We start from the raw sequence: 19093 nt of genomic DNA, 5'->3' as shown, positions 1-19093 counted from the left end.
ATGCATATAAAGCCTAACAGTATCATTATTTTATTGTGAATTACAAAATAAATAATGGAAACATTAAAACATACACACATGCATGTGCCAGTATATTTAATTTTAAAACTATCCAAAGGGGAAAAAAATATCCAAAGAAGTGACTGTTTTTAAAATAAATAATTTTAGTAAGCTGAAAAAATATATATACTTTTTTAGTGTTGACAGATTATTTTAGATAATGACTGCTTCACTTAGAGATGGGAGCAAAATGTTTTTATAATCACTTGTTTTCACTAACCTAAAGCTCCCGAAATATTATTCCACCTACAATGACATTTCCTGATGCTTTCTTTCTTCAGGCCATTAATAAATGTGTTTTACATATTAAGGTAACATGAGGTTTAATTGTCATTTTAGGGTGTGCTGATCAGGGAAAATAGATTAGACCCTTCTGAAATCAAAATTCTCACATAGAGGCTCTTAACTGAAAAATAAAATATGTACAAATGTAAAGAAATAGTTTAAGTTCATTACTATTAGGATGGAATACCTAGATTGATGTCAAAGGTACAAGATTTATTTCTCCTTAATATAGTATTTCTTTTGAAGGTCTTGGAGAGAATAAAATGGAAAATACAGGCCTGAATCAAGTTAAATGGGGAAGGATTTGGCTACAACATTTAAGAATTTGAGGCGTGACTTTTTCTTCTCCACGTTCCACTGTAGCCTGTGTTTAGGGAAACACAATGGACACTGGGCGGGAGAGGGCTAAACCGCACCATCTACATAATCTCCATTTTGGCCATTCTTTCTGCCTCACAGGTACCCAGTTAGAAATCTTAAAAATCTGCTTAAAGGAGGCATGAAATGCAAAGTTTTGCTTGGGCAAGACCCCACATCTTCATTTTACCTTGTCTGTAGTCAAATCAGACTCCACTACAGAAACGGTTCCCCTCTCAAGAATGGTCTCTCACGACAGTCTTGATTTTCCTTGACAACAAACAAATACACACCTGCCTAAAATAATACTATGTTTACTTTCTATGTTTATTACCTTGCCAGATTGCTGATGTCTGTTTTATTTGTGAGAATCTAGGGCAATGTGCAAAGGATTGCAGGTGAATTTAACATGTTACACCGAAAAAGGGGGAAGGGGGGGGTAAAGAAGAGGACAGTGAGGAGGGACAGGAAAATGAGAAGTCAAGAAAGAGTAGTAAGAACTAAATCAAACCCAAAGTGGCTCATGGATAATTTTAATCCCCGAAGGACAGACATTTCTGCTCAGAGACAATAATATGGCCCCAAATATGCTAACTTGTTCAGCATTGCGTTATGTGGGGTAGGAAGGAAATACTGAAGATTCTGGGGGAAGACATTGACACCAAGTCACAGCCACTGGCTTGGAGGGCTGCCACCAGGCAAGCTTCATCAGTTTTCACAATGCCAGGTCCAAGCAGATACTTTTCAAGTCCTGGGTACTCCTCTCTTTCCCCTCTATCTTTTGAGTAAATTTAAAAGTGAGGCTGATACCCACAAAGTCAGGTGCCATTTTGCTTCCATTAGCCCCACTGGAGTTTGAGGCCTTGATCTATTTTTAGCTCCATGAGATTGTGTTTTAGCAACTTTTAGATCATTCCAATTCTCTTTAGTCGATGGACTACTTAGCCATTTGCAACTTGGATATTATTTCCTATGTCCCTTATGAAATCATCGCTTTCTGATTAGCCCTTGATTCTCTCCCAGAACCCATGTATTATATATTGGTCCTTTTCTCACTCTTGTTCAGGGGCCCCTGCTGTGCCTCTGTCATTATCCAAATCACTTTTATTTTTATCTTCGTTTATTGGGATTTGAAATCGTCCTTTATTTAAGGAAATTGGTCCAAAGCTAAAAAGAAAAGCTTTAAAAAAGGAAGCAAACAAAAATTCCCAACACTTTGTAAGTCATATGAGAATGGATTTAGAGAATTCAGAACAGTCACTTGGTGCTAGCCTCCCCTTTCTTATTCCATATTCTACCTTACTAGATTAATTTTTCTAAAAAACCACTTGGTGCATGTTTCCCATCTGCCCAGGAGCCTTTGATCATATTCCATTACTTGCATGTTAATATTTATTCCTTTCGCACTGAACAATAGGTGCCTTATGTATCTCCCTAAACCAGTGCATTCAAAGTATGTGAAGAGGGAGAGGAAATCTCTTCTCAAGGATGTGAATTGGTATGCCAAGAAATTTATATGTAACTTTGATTTTGCATCATCATTAAAAAATTATTTATTTATTTGGAAAAGAGAGAGAGAGCATGAGCAGGATGAAGAGCAGAGGGAGAAGCAGACTCCCTGCTAAGCAGAGAGCCCCACACGGGGCTGGATCCAGGACCTCAAGATCATGACCTGAGTCAAAGGCAAATGCTAAACCGAATGAGCCACCCAAGCGCCCCTTGCATCTTTAAAAGCGTGATTTAGTTTGCAGCATTTCCTAAACTTATTTGGCCATTGATAATTTTCTCAGCCCTCTCAGGACTGGTGTTTTCTCCTAGAAATAGGGTTTTTTGTTTGTTTTAAGATTTTATTTATTTATTTGACAGAGAGAGATCACAAGCAGGCAGAGAGCCAGGCAGAGAGAGAGAGGGGGAAGTAGGTTCCCCACTAAGCAGAGAGCCTGATGTGGGGCTCAATCCCAGGATCCTGAGATCATGACCTGAACAGAAGGCAGAGGCTTAACCCACTGAGCCACCCAGGCATCACTGCTAGAATATAGTTTTAGAGATTTCTTGTCATGCATCCTCCATGGACGCATCTTCTGTGACCCACAGCTCAAGCTGAGCTGATAAATCTCAGAACATGTGAGAAACTTTGCCAGCTCCAACCCTGTGTGTCTTCCTTATAGCACACTTCCACATGCTCGTATACTCATACACACACTCATACGCACACACACTCATACCCCCATGGGCACCAGAATCACACACACCATCACTATCACACCCCTGAGGCCCAAACAGAAACACACCACACACACTGATACAATCGAATAGTAACCTCTGAGTAGTCTTCCGACAATATGCCAACTCTTAGTGGTTATTATATCTTTTGAAATCTTTCGGTAGTTTAATCTGAACAATTAACTACTGCCCCCTCATTTTTGGTCCATAGATATTTTGTTTATGTATCCTGTGCTCACCACCAGTTTGGAATTCTTTCATGGGCATAGATTTATTCTGTGCACAGCCAGGGTCTAGCATTATATTTCTAGGACAAACTCAGCAAATAGTTGCTGTTCGATCCTAGTGATAATGATTGTAACCCAAAGTGCTGCCTAACTGAAGATCCAAAACACAGAATTGTTGATTGGCAAAATAACAGGTAGAGGAAGGCCTTCTTAAGTCAGTATTTTCCTAATGGATGAACATCTCTATTTTAGGAAAAACAAATAGGCTTCTAACAGCATTCTCAACTAGACATGGTAATTAATTGTAGGTATGGCAACATCCACCTTGATAAGGTAAAACGAAAACTCAAAAACTTGTTCAGAGAGCCAAGCTGAACACAACACTTAACTTCACTTAAGAAAATGCCCCCCTTGGGGTGCCTGGGTGCCTCAGGAGTTAAATGTCTGACTCTTGATCTCAGTTCAGGTCTTGAGCTCAGGGTTGTGAGTTCAAGCCCCATGTAAGGTGCCATGCTGGGTGTGGAGCCTACTTCAAAAGAAAGAAAGAAAGGAAGGAAGAAAGGAAGAAAGGAAGGAAGACAGACAGACAGACAAAACGTTTGTTTATTATGGCTCATGGGACAATGGTCAGAGAGGTACAGATCGGCCCTGAGGAAACTACCCTGACTTCTCCAGACTTGCCCTAGTTCCAGCTGCCTCCCTGCCTGCTGTGATTTGCTTTAGATTTGCTTTAGATTTACCTTCACTTTTAGATTTATGGCCCACAAAGCCACTGTAACACTCATTCTATTAGAACAAAATTTTGACTATGGTAGAGCTATCTTTTGAAAGGGGTTTAATTGCCAAAAATGATCTCATACCAGGGTAATTTCAACAGTAAGCACTCAATTCCCATTTCTTGGAAACTCAGACATCATCCCCACATTCAAAGTGTCCTGGAGCATCTCATATATACCAGTACTTCCGAGGTCCTTCAGCCTCGGAAGCCCGTTCCCTCCCAGCCTATCTCCGCTCCCCAGCCTTTTAAAGACAAACCCTGAGGGCAGCAAAATCAGCCACCCTTTGCGCAAAGGGAAGAATTCCACTGTGCCACACAACTGGATTTCAGGAAGGCACACGGTGGGAACAGACTCTGGCCCCTTTTAAGTTCTCCTGGAAGAGGAACCAGACTTTTCCACTCTGACTTCCAGCAACTGCTGCAGCTGCTCTAACATAATGTTTCCAGGATGATTCCAGAGGGCACCGGACCGCCTGCTTGCACTCTCAGGATGAAAAGCCACATTTGGTCAAATACCAAAGAAAGTCCTGTGTTACTTCTGGAAAAATAGATCCAGAGGAGGCTTCCAGGGGCTCTAAAATTCCCAGATTCCTGTTAAAGATTTGAATTGGCTGCTAAGCCTGTCTCAGAGGGACAGATCTGAACTTCCTTGATGGACATTTCAGATCTCGTGCGCGCCTTCTGCCCTCTGAGCCTGACTTGGACGCTTTGGTGCTAATAAGTTTAACAAAGGAGGCTAGACATGATACATGGCAATGGAATTTTTACTGAGAAGTGAACAGCAAAAATAATTTTAGTTCATTTTATGAGAGTCAATATAGTTAACAGAAATGAAGTCCAGGTGGGAAAGTGAATCCCCGGAGTAATGGGGAAAATATTCTCTCTGGAGTCAAAGAAAAAACCTTGAATCCTGCTTTCCAGGTACAAGGTAGTGTTTTTAGAGAGGAAAGACTTTCAGACAGTGAGTTATTGGCTGGAAATTTGCAGGAAAAAAATGTGCAGTGTAACTTAGCTAAAGCAGCTTTCATATTTATTCAGCCTATTTCTGTTATCAGGGTGGAAGGCCTGTTTCTATCAAATCACCTGGCCTCCCTCTGCTTTCCTTGAAATGCTGCCAGGACACGGCTTTTCTAATTGAATCCCTCATTTGCATTCAAGTTTGCTCTTTTGCTTCGAACTGGTAAAACAGAGACCAGCCCAATGTTTCTTTAACCTTATATTTACTTGGCAAATATTTTTATCACTACATCTGTCCAAATTCACAGACATGACTTGGAAAGAAACCAGGACATCCTCCAACGGCAACGCTAAGGGCATGCCCTCCGTCAGCTTTAAATGCTGACAGATTTCAGAGGGTGTGACAACCATTGCTGGCAATTCTGGGCTCTCTGGAAGAGTTACCTTATGTAATACACAAGGGAACCAGAGCAAAATTGACAAGAATGTGTGCTCCTCCCTTTCATCCCCCTCACAGCTCTCCCCTCCCTCTTGCTTTCTTCTTTTCCCTTTGATATTCCCGTTTGCTTTGAAAACTTCCTTTCAGGTGGTCATATGATGACTCTTTTCTCCCTCATAAATTCCCTTCTCTGACATCCTGTGTTTTTTTGTCCTGGTCACGTCATCCCCACTGTATGAAGCCTTATTGTTCTTGGCAATCCTTGAGTTAACTGCTGGCCCTGGAAGCAATGTAACATTAGAGCCGGTGTAACTTACTTCCCTCTGGGAAAATGCAGTGCTGGGGCCAAACCCATCTCAATTCTATCACATTTGAATATTATTTTATAAACTGGTCCTAATGAAGCACAGGAGAAATAGCGTAACGGACAACGAAATTCTAGCTATTAAAGTGTTTTTAACCCTCTGGGTGCTTACCATTGGAATAGGCAGTTTTCGCAGATACACTCACACGTGCACACATTCATTCATTCATCCCACAAAATGTGGTAAACCCTGCTCTTGCTTTCTCGAAGCTCCTTGGGTGTTTAATAATCAAAAGACATCCAACTAAAAAGACTGCCTTTGCTCTGGAAAACAGTTTCAAGTATCCAGCAACAAAATATGCTAGTTCAGCTTACATAAAAATGACAGTGAGACCCACAGGCAGAGTTAGCCCAGGGGACCTGCCAAAAGAGATGAAAATCCTGCAAACAGCTTTCTGGTGCTGTGGATGCAAGTGAGCAACCAGGGTCATTCTCCCTGGTGTTCTGTTCAAACTAAATGACTTTAGGACTTAATTAAAAGATTAAGTTTCAAAAACTAATAAAGATTGCAACTTGATTACTGTTTTGGAGGTGTGGATGTCTCCCTCCTTGCTATTGTGTTAAAGGTAAAAATTTGACTGAGGACTAAAAGGTGCAAATCATTTCAAATCCACCCTTCTTCAGAGGCTGCCACTTACTGTTATGCTACATTTAAAACAAACAAAAAAAAAAGCCTTTCTTACAGAAAAAGTATTAAAACAGTAAGCCTTTAAGGAACTAGGAAAGCCACTTCAGTAAATTTCAGAGCCTCTGCGCATAGTAGTAACTGGGAATATCTTTCAGCCACATTGAAAAATACTATTAAGATGTTGTCCCTAAAGAACTGTTTGAAGGCATCTAAGAATTGACCACACTTTTCGTTCTATCATTGAAATAATTTCCATGCGCTTTGCTCATTCTTCTCATCCAGTCTTGAATGGCATTCCCTTTTCTTGCTCCTTTTACGTACTTGTATCTGAAGGGTGAGTTTAAATAAACATAGCTCAGCTCTCTTTCTGAAGGACTTAAAAAAATAATTCTGACAGTTCTCAGAGAAGTCAAGTATGCTTAGCTCTTTAGGACAATTTTCATGTCACATCCTTTTTAGTCCATGATTCTATTTTTAAAATGCATCTTGAAATGCATTCGGAAGGTGCTATATTAGTTAGAGTAAAGCTAAGCTGCTGTAACAAAAAGACTCTAAAATAGAGTGATAGAAATGTTTATTGTTGTCTGTGCTAACAGTTCCAAAGTGAGCATTCTGCTTGTGGGAGGATTTGTTCCACTCTGTTATTCAAGGAGCCAGAAACCCACCATGGTGTCAAATAGTTGCTTTGCCTACCTTAAGTTATTGTTCTATGTATTTAGCTGCCCTGGTCCCAGCCCAAGAAATGCATATGATGGGCTCATGCCCTATCTTATGGTCCCTGGGCACAGAGAAGCACTTGTCATGTCCATCCATCTTCCATTGGAAAGAAATTGGACTCATGAATCTAGTATGGTATCCACATTTCTGACTGTGTTCTTATGTGGACAGAAAGGAAATTGAATTATGATGGATTCTAGATGTCAAGGTGCAAAGGAAAAGTAAAGGGCTAAGTCACCTGCCTTTGGCTCAGGTCACGATCCCATTGAGCATTGCATTAGGCTTCCCACCTCTCCCTCTCCTGCGCCCTTTGCTTGTGTTTCCTGCTCTATGTCTCTCTCTGTCAAGTGAATATATAAAATCTTAAAAAAAAAAAAAAAAAGAAGAAAAGTAAAGTAAATTAAATCAAACAGGTCACTCAGAGGTAATTTAGTCTGGGGCAATGTCATCTACCCAGAATCAGTAAGTATTTTTGAGGGCGCCTGGGTGGTTCAGTTGGTTGGGCTGCTGCCTTCAGCTGAAGTCATCATCCTGGAGTGTCAGGATGGAGTCCCGCATAGCATCAGGCTCCCTTGCTCAGCAGGGAGTCTGCTTCTCCTTCTGACCCTCCCTCCTCTCATGCACAGGAGCACAGGCTCTCTCTCTCATTTTCTTGTTCTCAAATAAATAAATAATTTTTTTTAAAAAAAGTAAATATTTTTGAATACCGATGGTTCTAATTTTGCAAGAATATTTGGAGATGTTAATAGCAAATACTTTATTAAAATACCTTTATAATCCTGAACCCTGATAAATTTAGAAGTATGGAAATCTTAAGGCATCAGGACAGTGACTTATCATTAATTCTTAGGTAGTATATTTAGATCTTAAGATCTGATCTCAATGGTATTCATATTTTTGTACCAAAATTTACAGACATATCCATGGAAATTAAAATCAATATATTAAGAATGAATTAATAATTGTGTCATTTATTACATTTGTAATTTTGGCCCATTTCCATAAAAATCCTTGGAGGAATCAATTACAGTTTGTTTCTATAACACCTTATTCCCCTAAGGCTATAACCACTAAAAAATGTACCTGAGATCCTGAGCAGATATAGATCAGCATCCTGCCTACCAAGGGACTCTAGGGAAATGTGACTGTAGGAAAGAGTCTGATCATAATGGAGTAAAATGGTACCAGGAGAGAGATGGGGAGAGAGAGAGAGGATGGTAATATGAATGCGAATGTAAACCTCCTGAACAGTTAAAGGAAGTCTCCTTAAAATCTTTAGAACTGCAGAAAATAGTTTTTTATACCTTGTCTCTCATTTCAGCCATGGTCAGTAGGGAGAATTCGCCATAAGTGACTGAAAATTGAACTGAAATTAACAAAACCAACATGAAATTACTCATGCCTATCATTTGGTCCCCCAATTTTATTTCTAAATGAATCTCAGTTCAGCTTAATTTTTCCAGAGCTTCTTTCTAAGCATCTGTATTTTTGATAAAATGTATTTTTCTCTTTAGTTAAGACTTCTTTCCTTCGGAACTTAGCTTGTGAAATTGGGCTCTAAGCTCTGCCCACCACCTAAGGCAAAGTCAGATAAACAGTATGTTTTGGTAAGTTTTTAATTAACAACTACAAAATAAATAGGTCCTCAACAAAATATAGGCAAATCAAATTTAAAAAGTATAAAAACAGTTATATACCATGATCAAATGGGATTTATCCTAGGTATGCAAGCTGGTTAAACTTTCCAAAATCAATTAATGTAACCCATCATATCACTAAACAAAGGAAGAAAAATCATATAATTATCAATAGATGTAGAAAAAGAATTTAACAAACTCTAACACTAATTCATGATAAAAACTCAGTAAGCCGGAGTGGATCTTCCCCTGCTTGGTAAACACTATCTATAAAAACATATAGCTAACAACATACTTAACAGTGAACAGCACAACTTTCCTATTAGATCAGGTACAAAACACAAGGATGTCCCATCTCACTAATTTTTTCAACATCACACTGAAAGTCCTTGCTAATGCAGTAAGGCAAGAAGAAAAAATAGAAGGTATACAGATTGGGAAGGAAGACAAAACTGTCTTTGTTTGGAGATGACATGGTCATCTTGTAGAAAATCTGAAAGAACTGGCAAAAAACAAACAAACAAATAAACAAGACAAAAAACACCCCAAAACAAAAATCCAACCCCTGAAACTAATAAGCAATTATAATAAAGTTACAGGATAAAAGTTAATATAAAAATGTCAATTTATGTAAATAAATAACTGGGGAGATACTTTATGCTCATAGGTAGGAAGACTCAATATTATCAAGATGTCAGTTCTTCCCAATTTGATATATAGATCCAATGTGATCCCAGTCAAAATACCAGCAAGTTGTTTTATGGATATTGACAAACTGATTCTAGAGTTTACATGGAGAAGCAAAAGACCTAACATGGTATTGAAGAAGAAGAACAAGTTTGGAGGACTGACACTACCTAATTTCAAAACATACTATAAAGCTACTGTAGTCAAGACAGTGTATTTTGGTAAAATAATATATGTATAGACCAGGAAAACCGAATAGAGAGCCCAGAAATGGACCGACATAAAGGTAGTCAACTGATCTTTGACGAAGGAAGGAGTTAAAGCAACTCAATGGAGCAAAAGTAGTCTCTTCAAATGGTGCTGGGACACCTGCACATTCACATATGAAAAATGAGTCCAGACAGAGACCTTGGACCTTTCACAAAAATAACTCAAAATGGATAATAGACTTAAATGTAAAGTGCAGGGACACCTGGGTGGCTCAGAGGGTTGGGCCTCTGCCTTCGGCTCAGGTCATGATCTCAGGGTCCTGGGATCAAGTCCTGCATCAGGCTCTCTGCTTGGTAGGGAGCCTGCTTCCCCCTTTCTCTCTGCCTGCCTCTCTGCCTACTTGTATTCTCTGTCTGTCAAATAAATAAATAAAATCTTTACAAAAAAATATAAAGTACAAAACTATAAACTCCTAGAAGACACATTGGCAAAAACCTAGATGACCTTGGGTATGGTGATGTCTTTTAAGATACTGTACCAGTTTTTCTCAAGTCTCTTCAAAGGCTACCTTTGCTTCAAGATTCTGGTGTCCTGCTCCCCTAAGTGGTGATGTAGGCTCATTGTCTGTGTCACTCACTATGTGTGATCAGTCTTGGGTATCACTGAATCAGAGGACCAAGGAATAATGGAGAATGAGGATGGGTATAAAGTGGCTATGGTCATGAGTTTCAGGGTTCCACAGATCTAGGTTCAAATTCTGAGTCTCTCTTATTAGTCGTGTGTCCTCAGGCAAATTACTCTCCAGAACTTAATAACCTCAAATAGTCACAGAGGGGTGATAATGCCTTTAACATGGGGTTGTTGTAAGATTAAATGAGATAATGCATTAAAGTGCTTGTTGTGATGTCAGACACATAAAGGTGAACATTTAATAACTAACATTACTATTATTATTAATAGTAATTTTATTTTTGCCGCTATTGTTATCATTATTTCTCTCCCACTGGAGTCTGAGTTCCTTGAGGGCAGAGGCTTTTGAATATTTTATTCACTCCTATCACCTAGAGTTGAGAAGACTTTGACACTATTGAGCAAGTAGTTTACTATTTGAAGGACACTTTACTCAGGCCTCGAATGACTCTAATCATCAGTTCCTTCTCGCAAAAGTCACCTCAGTTGCTCCTGGATTACTTCTGCTTCTTCTCTGAAAATGACCTGTCTCCTATCAGCCACCTCTGTGTCCTGTGGTTGAGCCCTGTCAGTTAAGCCATCTAGAATTGAAGCCTGTTTTCAGCATCTTGCCATGCTTTCTAAATCACACTTAGCCACAATCACTGTAGTCTATTGTTTACAAAATAAAGTCAACTTGTTTCAGCAGTTCCAAGTTTTCTACAGCTTATTTAAGCCCTAAGAATGAAAACATTTTGTTTTCTCTGTATATAAATATAAGTTTTCAGTGGAAAGAGAGACAAAGTAATTGTAGTTAATTGTGGCTTCAAAAGCAGAGTCCCATGTTATAAGACAGCATACTGTTCTTCTCTAGGAAATCTAGAAAAATAGATAACAGTTACTCTGCCATTTGCCCAATGCTTGCTTCCCCACCCCCCAAAATCAAGAAAATTGCACTTTTTTTTTTTTTTTTTATTTCTAAGATCATAGGGTCATGGAATTGGGAGCCATTTTAGATATTACCCTTGACTTAACTCCTTATTTTTCTGGCTGAGAAAAATGAGACTCAGAGTTTTGAGTGATTTGCTTAGCCACACCAAACTAGTTCACAGAAGAACTGAGATCAGATGTCCACCAGTAGGGCAGAGAAGCAAGGATTAGAGTTTGAGAATTAAGAGGATATGTGATTACAGCCCAGGATGGTCCACTCACTAACCTCTTCTTTGAATCTCAGTTCCATGCATCCTCATATGCTAGGTGGGAGTAATATTAATATATACCTTCTTCTATTAGAAGAAAAGAAATGAGTTGAACCGGAGTTCTTCCAGAACTGAGTTCCAAAGACTTAAACCAATAAAGGTCCTAACTCTCATACTCTCTCTAGGCCCCTATTCCCAACCCTGACTCTTCTTCTATCCGACTTCTTATAACTAAATCCTTTTTCTCTGGACCCCACCTCAGGCCACTGGGTTCAGCATCAGTAACTTGTGAAGACTGAGTTTGTATAGAAAGTACCTGTCCATCTGTCTCTCTTTGTATCATATCAGTGTTTCTTTCACTTTATCATCAAAGACCCTTTAAAGATAAAGGTTAGTATGTCTGTCCTCCTGGTCCCCAGAGACAGCCTCTACAAGGGGGAAATTTTGTTTTAGTGGAGTCTCACATTGTACTTTAAAATATAAGTATAAAATATAAGTATATATTGTAATCTATTTCTTGAAACGAAATGCTTTTATTACCTGTTAAATAATTTTACAGTCCTCCTCCAATAAGTTTTCTTGTAAAATTAACCCTTAGGAAGGTGCCCATCTTGTGGTTTATGGTGCTTCTGGCACACTGCCAAAGCCCCAGTTTAAAAGCCAGACATTTGACCAGCCTTACAAATGTCAGCCCTTGCATGTAATTACAAGAATCTGTGAAAGTGATCACCAGCAGCTCAGAGGTTCCAAGCTTCTGCAAATTCTGAATCCCTTAGCAAGCCAGAAAGATCTGCTGGCACTGCTATAGGGAAAGGTTAGCATCCTAAATTACTGCCTCTCATTTTTTTTTTTTCAACTTTGCAAATATTTTATCTCCTCATCCATAGTGAGAAAGAAAAAAGAAGTATGCAGAGTTGCTGCTTTCCCATGTTATATATAGAAGGAAATGAGGACTCATCAGCTTTTTTCATCCTTCATAAAACAATGAAAATATGCCTCCTTGCTGGATAAAACAGGGATATGCATCAGGAGATCTGGGAAATGTAAAAGCCTTGACTTGAAACGCCTTTTTTTAGATCTCCGCACATGTTGAAGGCAGTATTGGGACCTACGTGGTGTGTGTGCATACGCATGTGTGTGAGAGAGAGAGAGTGTGTGTGTGTGTGTGTGCACGCGTCTGTGTGTGTGGTATCCTGGTTTAGCTTTTCTCCCAATAGACCTCATCCCAAACTACCAGACTTGGCAGTTTGTCCAGACATGGACATGAGAAGTAAAAAATACAGTGAGTGGGAGGAGATGGTGAAGGAGACGAGCATTAAGAAAAGAAGCTACTGCAAGTGGGAGGGCAAGCCCATGTCAGGAAGAGACTGGTTCAAAGGTGAGCTGGGATTTGCAGGCCAATCTGGGCCTAGGAACATCCTTTGTGTTCCTCCTCTTTCCACTTAGTGTTGTTTTCTCCCATCCCTTTCACTACCCGCTCCTTCTGCTTTACCCTTACTGTCTCATTTGAGGCAATGCCCATCTCAGGTGGAGACACAGTGTCAGAGCTGCTAAAAGCAACTAGCAGCCCAGCCCTCTCCCAGCTCCAGAGCTATCTCAGAGCTCTCCTCAGAATTCATATAACTCAGTATCAAAGACATAATCTGATTAAAAAGAAGATCTGAAGATCTGAAGAGACATTTTTCTAAGGAAGACATATAGGTGGCTACAGGTATATGAAAATATGTTCAGCATCACTAATGATCAGGGAAATGCAGATCAAAACCACAATGGGATTGTGGTATATCACAATGGGATATAACCTCTAGGTTAGTATAAAAAAAGACAGGAAATAACATGTGTTGGTGAGGATGTATAGAAAAGAGAACCCTTGTGCACTGTCAGTGGGAATGTAAATTGGAGTACCACTATGGAAAACAGTAGGGACTTTCCTCAAAAGATTAAAATAGAGCTACCTTATGATTCAGCAATTCTGTTTCTGGGTATATATATGAAGGAAATGAAATCAGTGTTTCAAAGAGATGTATACACTCCCATGGTCATTGAATCATTATTTACCTGAACCAAGATATGGAAACAACCTTAATGTCCATTGATGGATGAATGAATAAAGAAAACTTGAGATACATATATAATGGGATGGGATACAATTAATAGGGTACTATTCAGCCATAAAAAAAAAAAAAAAAGAAGGAAAATCCTTCTACTTGCAAAAACATGGTTCAATGTTGAGGACATTATGCTAAGTGAAATAAGACAGACAGAGAAAGACAAATACTGTATGAGCTCACTTGTATGTGGAAACTGAAAACAAACAAACTCATAGAAATAGAAAACAGATTGGTTTTTGCCAGGGAAGGAGAGTGGGGAATAGGAGAAATGGGTGAACATGGTCAAGGGTACAGATTCCAAATATACTATGAACAAGTGTTGGGGATATAGTATATAGCACGATGGCTATAGTTAACAGTACTCTACTGTATATTTGAAAGTTGCTAAAAGTAGATTTTCAAAGTTCTCACAACACACACACACACACATAATTGTAACTTTGTGAGATGATGGACATGTTAACTAACATTACTGTGTAATCATTTTGTAATATGTACATCTATAAAATCATTGTACATCTTAAACTTACACAATAGTATGTGTATATTGTCCCTCTTAAATGCACACCATGTTATATGTTAATTACTTCTCATTAAAGCTGCAAAAAAATCCCAAGGATTTTCATTAGTAAGAGGCCATGAACTCAATGTTCTTCTAATTCCCAACCATAGAACCCCTTATGTTTCTACTCTGCTGCCCTATCCTCCACCCTTTTGCTTGAAATACCCCATTATAGGATTGGAACTCACCATGAGCAATGTGAAGTTACAGAACTTCCATTTCTATTGCTTGGAAGATTAGAAGGCAGGAGAGTCCCCTGAAGTGAAGATGTATTTCTCGGAACTCAATCCAGAATTCTGAGTACATTTTCACAGGATAAAGACAAAGCTATCAACATGATCTGGGAGCCCTTGCCTGCCCTCATCTTGTGCCCAGCTTCTTCTGGCTTTCTGCACCCAGCCCCACTGTTGCCTTTCTGTCTTTCTACCAGGCCTCTGTTCTACTGTTTGTGCCCTCCGACTGAAGAGCCATTACCTCCTCTCCTTCAGTTGGTTAACCACCACAAGCATGATCTCTGGAGGGATGCTCTCTCTGACCTCCCTGATGAGATCAAACCTTCTTATTACAAGTTCTTAGGGCACTATGCAGCTCTCCTTCACAGCTTTCATTATAGCTGCAGCTCACGTTTAGTGGGGTTATTATTTTACCAGTGTTAGTGTCTGGTTTTGTACACTCCTGTTTTCCCAGTCCCCAACACCATGTCTCATACAGGTTAGAGTCAGTAAAGTCTTGTTAAATGAATGCATGCATTGTCTTGTAGCACGGTATGTTCTACCTTCATTATAAACTAAATCAGTTTTGGGCAAGTCCAGACAAGAGAAATACAATATCCTGTATTTTCTCATTGAAATTTGAATTATAAGTTACAGATAATCAAATGGGAAATAGCAGTTTTGGAACATGAACCACATATAGTTATGGTTCTTATATTTTATTGTAGGGATTTTCCGCCCTTCTTTTCTTATAGTACAACACAGTCAACTAAGTGTATTTTCTTATTATAAAAAAAACAAGACTTTTTGATGTTTGTATTTATCCCCCTTGCAGTCACCCTGGATAATGTTGCTGCAAATGGTCATCTTTCCTCTTGGAGGACCATCCGTAAGACTGCTGGATGGCTCAGAACAGATAATCAAACTGCCTAGTGGCAGATCTTTGGTACTTTAGGACTTATCTATAAAGTCCAGTCCTGAGATGTACTCATTAATTAATTTTTCATCCCCACTCCCACTAATATCTTCACTAGTCTCTAAACTCTGAGTTACCAAAGGATTGGGACCACGTGGCATCCCTGTCACCTTACAAATAATGGAACATGCGAATGACTATCCACAGCACTGAAATTAATCACATATATCCCCCACTTTGCCTTGGCTACTAATCGATGCTCCGCGAGGGTCATGACCACCGCCCAGACATGAGAGGACTCCTATTTAATAAAATATGGCTCAAACATCTGAACACATATAGCACTAATGTCACCAAGGAGAACAGGAGATTGAAGGATATTTTTTACAAGTTGTGCTTTTTTATTGTTATTATTTTTTAATTCCAGTATAGTTAACATACAGTGTTACAGTAGTTTCAGGTGTACAATATAGTGATTCAACAATTCTATACATTAATCAGTGTTCATCATAAATGTATTCTTAAATCCCTTCACCTATTTCACCCCACCCCCCCACAACCTCCCCTCTGGTAACCATCAGTTTGTTCTCTATAGCTAAAAGTCTGTTTTTGGGGGGTGCCTGGGTGGCTTAGTGGGTTAAGGCTCTGCCTTCAGCTCAGGTCATGATCTCAGGGTCCTGGGATCGAGCCCTGCATCGGGCTCTCTTCTCATCAGGGAGCCTGCTTCCCCCACCTTTCTCTGCCTGCCTCTTTGCCTCCTTGCAATCTCTATAAAAAAAAAAAAAAAAAAAAAAAGCCTGTTTTTGGTTTGTCTCCCTTTCTTACTGTCTTTTTTTCTGTGTTCATTTGTTTTATTTCTTAAATTCCACATATGAGTGAAGTCATATGGCATTTGTCTTTCTCTGACTGACTTATTTTGCTTCGCATTATACTTTCTGGATCCATCCATGTTGTTGCAAATGTCAAGATTTTATTTTTTATAGCTGAGTAATATTCCATTTTGTGTGTGTACATATATATACACATACACATATGTACATATATGTACATATATAACACATTATCTTTGTCCATTTATTTCATTTATCTATCAGTGTACCCTTGGGCTGCTTCCATATTTTGGCTATTGTAAATAAGACTTTGTTTTTAATTGTTAAAGTAATATATGCACATGGTAAAAAATAATAAAACATTATAAAATGTCATAAAGTTTTTGTTTGTTTGTTTGTTTGTTTGTTTTTTGTCTCTTCCTACCTATAACTACCAGTATCATTCTTGAGAAGAAACCATTGTTTGGTTTCTTGTACAGTTTTCCAAAAACAGAAATACTCACTGCATTTATTAGCCTATATATGTAACAAATTTATCAGTCTTCTCCCTGCATGGTTTCCAATTTAGGAAGGCCTTCCCATTTCAAGATTACTTATAAAAGTTCTCCCACATTTTTTTTGGTGATCTAAGTCACATTTTAAACACACATACATACATATGTTAAGCCATTTATTTATACATATGTATATATACTCGCAGACATATATATTTTATATATATGCATACACATTATATATAGTATATTTATTTATATATACATATATACTACATATCATACACATATATACTATATATTATATAATGCATTTATAAGTATTCATATATAGTATATATGTGTGTGTAAATGTGTGTGTATGTATATACATATAACAAATGCTTTATATGCTTATGTCATTGAATGTGAAATAGTATATATTTTACTATAAAAATATAAATATATGCTTGTACCTTAGTATGCATACTGGTTTGAAGAAAAAAGTGAACTGCTTAAAAAAAGAGTTGGGGAACATACATACTTTAAACAGGCATCTAATTAATCATTGTTTTTTTTCTACAAATAACCCCTGTTGTTTTTATTTTTTTTTGACCTGTTAATTGCAAAGTAATACTTTTCTATTATTACTTATTATTTATAGGTATATATAGTATTTATAGGTATATATAATGTGATATATTCTCTCTGTGTATGTGTGTATATATATGTCTGTATGTAATATAATAGGTATATTCTATGTGTATATATAATAGAAAATATATTACTTGTTATGTGTATGTTTTGTGTATGAATATGTGTGTTGTTTATCTCACAAAAGCTAGAAGTTTTAAAATATGAAGATTTTTTAATCTTGTTATTGAATAATTGTGTTCATTTTTTATCTGTTCTTTATAAAATAATGACAATGAGGGGCGCCTGGGTGGCTCAGTGGGTTAAAGCCTCTGCCTTCGGCTCAGGTCATGGTCTCGGAGTCCTGGGATCGAGCCCCGCATCGGGCTCTCTGCTCAGTGGGGAGCTTGCTTCCTCCTCTCTCTCTCTGCCTGCCTCTCTGCCTACTTGTAATCTCTGCCTTTCAAATGAATAGATAAAATCTTAAAAAAAAAAAAAATAATAATGACAATGAGTTTTTCCACACTAAAAGAAGATCTATTTCACATACTTCCACCCCCATAAATAGAGCAAATCATTCAATGTGACAATAAATTAACAGTGCCATCCTTCAGGAGTTGGAGCTCAGGTATTTCTGAGGTTCAGTGAGATTTCTTAGAATTATAAATATCGATGTCAGTTTGTCAATGATTTTCTCCAAGTGCACACTGTTATTGCATCCGTGTCATTTAGCATCTGAAAGCAAATCTGATTAGGAGACATACTGGGCTTGGCAGCTAAAAACATTTCCTTGTTTACTAATCCATTCCTTTGGGATATTGTTAAAATTACAAAAGGTCATCTCTTCTATGAGGAAACAAGTAACAAAAGTTATTTTGTCATAGCTATCAATGTGAAATTGTTTATTGTCTTTTGGAAATAGAAGGAAAAAAAAAGATGCCTTGCCTAAATGCGTTTTCCATTTGCCCACAATTAGCATGTTCTAAACATCTCAGAGGGCGTCAGAGATATACTTCCCTTTGGGCATTTTCATTGTGAAGCCTGGAACAACTCTTTCACACCTTTCATTTGTGCTGTTAAGACTTAAATCAGAAGTACAAAGCATTTTAAATCAGCAAAATGAAAAGCAAACCTCAGAGTGGCTTCACCTCCCATGGTGCTCGCCAAGAAGACCAAGAAAACATGTCAGCAAGTCTCTTGAAAGGTGGTAAATAAAAAAAGGAGGGGGAGGGCAACCTTTGACCTTTTCCTCATCTTTAAAACACACTTGAGAATGGGTTCCTTCCCTCCCAAGCTAAATCCAGTGTGTTCTGGGGCTGTCAGCCCCGCAGAAGGGCCCTCGTTTGCCAAGCAGGCTGAGAGAAGACCAGCTGTAATTGGCAACCCATTTCTCCATTTCCACTGTACAACCATCCCTGACAAATTAATCACAATCAAATGTTAGCTGCAGCGAGGGGCACCCTATGCGGCAGGGAAGAAAAATGAGGCCTCACGCTGGTCTGACAGCCGAATCTTTCAACTCACCCCATTAGACTGAACAAGGGGACACTGCGGTTTGCCTGTCACTGCCACCACCCATAAACAAACCGTGAGCTCTGCATCTCAGAGCTTGGCTAATGCAATCAGGGCTTCCTCCGGGCCCACCAGAGATCTGATCAATCAGTGCTTCAGAGAAAGGAGCAGGGCTCTGTCCTGCTGGGGGGACAGCCCCGGGCAGTGGCGTGTAAGATTGGTGAGGACAGCCCGGCCCGACAGAACCCTGAGGAGAGAAGCTGTTCTGACAGCTTGGAAGTTGGTGGAGGCCTACAGGAGGCTCTGAATGGGAGTGTCCCTCTGTGCTGGCTGCTTAGCTATAGTCTGTCATCCATGACCTCCAGGTAGCCAGACATCTCGTCCTTTCCACTCCCTGATTAGAATTC

The 19093-nt window shown here is 38.8% G+C and overlaps 1 protein-coding gene across 4 annotated transcripts in view; it reads left to right on the top strand.

The window, feature by feature from the left end:
- The window catches only part of MACROD2 (mono-ADP ribosylhydrolase 2), a 1944634-nt gene that overhangs the window by 1388378 nt on the left and 537163 nt on the right, over nt 1–19093 (top strand). The window lies entirely within an intron of this gene.

The sequence above is a fragment of the Mustela nivalis genome (assembly GCF_964662115.1).
Source record: "Mustela nivalis genome assembly, chromosome: 8".
NCBI lineage: Eukaryota > Metazoa > Chordata > Mammalia > Carnivora > Mustelidae > Mustela > Mustela nivalis.
This window is presented reverse-complemented; position numbering and strand designations above follow the sequence as displayed.